Raw genomic sequence first — 3,092 nt, 5'->3', positions numbered from 1 at the left:
TGCCTTTTTAATTTTTAACTGCATAGATTTGGATCTTTTATTTTGGAAAGGACAGCTAAGGGGCTATATATTTTGTTTACTCTTTCAAAGAAACAACACTCAATTCATTAATTCTTTGTATTATTATTATCATTATTATTATTATTATTGTCTTTTTGAACAGGGTCTTGCTATGCAGTTCAGGCTGGCCTTGAGCTCACTTTGTAGCCCAGGCTGGTCTTGAACTTACAAAGATCCTCCTGCCTCAGCCTCCTGGATGTCGGGATGACAGGCATGTGCCATCACACCCGGCCTCTTTGTATTATTGTTAATATCAATTTCATGGATTTCTGCTCTGGTCTTTATAACTTCCATCTCAATACCTTTCAAAGTCTGAAGGAATGTAGGTATGAGAAAACTGAAGAAGGAAAAACAAGAAAAAAAAACCAAGAATGGTGGGAAAAATTATGACAGAGTGAAGAGAGAGATGCAAAAGAAGGAAAAAAACATGGTGCCCAAAAGCTCTGTATTAATTACACCTCTATGCACAAGACTCTGAGGTAGGAGTGCAGTGGGTGAGGTCTGATTCATGTTGTGCTTCTGATCCCTATTTCTGAAGCTAAGTATTATGATACTATGAATAGAGTATGCATACTCTTCACAGTGTCCATTATTTTAAAAATCAGGATAGAAGTAAATGACAAATGAAGAGTTAGTGAGCTTCACAACTATCATCAGGTTAATTACATACAATGAGATGGGCATCTGGTGTTCCTCAGCAAAGGAGATCTTTAAAATGATGGCCAAAATAAAGACACAGGAAAACACACCAAGCACTAACAGGCTAAGAGGTCTGACTCAGGGTGTATATACTTTCTTCTCCCTACCATTCAAATTCATTTGGAAAAATATGGCAGAGAAAATCTTGGGTTACATCAGGCTACAAAAGAGATGAAAACTACCCTGGTCTTCAAATTGTAATAACTGAACCTGTCTTAGTACAAAGCCCCAAGATAGGCATAGTCATGAGGGATATTGTTTTTCTTGTACCACACAGAGGCACAGAAAGGTGTATACAGTGGGCATATTCCATAAGTGTGAAAAGGGTTCATTGTGGCAAAGGCTAAGGATGAGGTTCTTAACTTATCCACCCATGTGATACAACTGTAGAGCCACAGAAAGTTGAACAGCTTTGATTACCACACTGAACATAATTTTAGAGATGGAGAAATCAGATCAGAAGTGGTACACGGATGTGAGAACCCTTTATTCACTGCAAAACATACACTGAGAAGTAGGTTCCCTACCAGTATGAACAGGTACATGAGCAGGTAAAGGGAGAGGAACTTTGCCTGGAATTTCCTCCAACGGAAAGTCAAGAAACTAAGGATAAACTGAGATCAGGTGAACAAGCACAGCTCTTATACCTACTGAGATCAAAACGAGATGAACACACAATGCTGAAAATGTATGCTGTGACACAGCTCAAACTGCAAATTAATATTTCCTTGCTACTGAACAACATCCTAGGCCTTCCAGTGTTTTTTACTATTAAAAAATAAAGGTCTTATTATTCACCACTGTGATACAGTAAAATAAGACTTACATATGAAAGTGTAGGGCCAGGGACATAGCTCAGCGACACAAGCATCTGCCTGGCAGGCGCAGGTCCTGAGTTTGATTCCCGGTACCAAAAAAAAAAAATGTGTAAAGCAAGTGTTTAGCAACAAATTGCAAATAATGTTTTCATATTTTGTAAAAATATAAGCATTATATTGGCAAAATATATTGATTTTAATATAGAAAGAAGTAAAAATTACAGAGGAAGTATGGTTTAAAAAATTATAGAGGAAGCTTTCTTTATGAAAACCGCCCAACTCTGAGACTCCACACACTTCTGTTTAGAGTAAATTTTTAAAGTGCGGTGCAAAAGCACACAGGCTCTATGAGTAGTGAACGGTTAAACAAGAAGTTTAGATTAGTGAGGTATGTTGCTGTGACCACTGTTTTTCTCCTTTCTCCATGAAAACTGCACAGCTTTGAGGGACTACCTGGCCCAAATTGTTTTTTATCTGCTTTTTTCACTTATACTGATATTCTAAATAAAAACTTGAGGGCTGGGGATGTAGCTCAGCAGCGTAAGTGCTTGCCTGGCAAGCCTGAGGTCATGAGTTTGATTCCTGGTACCAAAAAAAAAAAAAAAACCAAACCAAAACAAAAAACAAACCAAAACTGGAGAGTTCTCAGCTGCAGGGATTTTCCTGGGAGTCCTTCTAATGCTGGGTGCTCTCGGTTGAGACAGCCCCTCTGGATCTCTTGTTAATTAAATAAGTCTTGTCTCTAAGTAATCATTAGATCTCTATGCCGCCCTGTTGGCTCACTGACACAGTGGGTCCCTGTGTGAGGAAACCCCTGCTTCTGCAGATCAGCATAGAGGACTGACTCCCCAAAGCCTGGAAAAGGAACAAGGATGTGTCTGACTCTTCATCTCAATAAGGGGCAAAACCAGCCATGGGCTAGCCAGGCATGTTTACTGCAAGGCTGAATATTAGCTTTATCAGCCCAGAGGTCTTTTAACTGTCCAAATGCTAAGTAAGCAGGGGCAGTTCACTTGAGTTTCTTTCTGCTCTTCCACTTTTACTTCTCCTGCCTTGTCTATAATATAGGTCAAACTTAAGAAGAAGAAAAAACAATGAAAACAATGTTTACAATGTCTCTTAAAAACTTGAATGGTAAAAAAAATAGCATAGAAAAACATAAAAAGAGAAAAAAATAGAAAAGAAAAAAAGGGCTAAAGGCATCAAAAGTCAAGCTGATAAAGTATGCTAAACTGGGACAAATCTATTAGGGAAAATAGAAACTCTGAGCAATATTGTTACAAAGGCTAAAAGCCATAGGAAAAACACCTGAGCAAGCATGCTGATTAAATATAGATATTTTATGTATTCTGTATGTTATCTTGTCTGTTTTTCTATTAGATTGTTTTAATAACTGGTTAAGGCACCTGCAGCTTCTTTTGTAGAAAGTTTTGAGCTCATAAGTTTTAGTTTTTCTTTCATTTTTGTCCTTGAAAGCTTGTTGCTCTTTGCTTTGAGGTTTTTTTTTTTTTTTTT

This window comes from Chinchilla lanigera, unplaced genomic scaffold (assembly GCF_000276665.1).
Source record: "Chinchilla lanigera isolate Chin_1 unplaced genomic scaffold, ChiLan1.0 scaffold00168, whole genome shotgun sequence".
Lineage (NCBI taxonomy): Eukaryota > Metazoa > Chordata > Mammalia > Rodentia > Chinchillidae > Chinchilla > Chinchilla lanigera.
The sequence above is the reverse complement of the archived record's forward strand: the minus strand, read 5'-3'. Positions refer to the sequence as shown.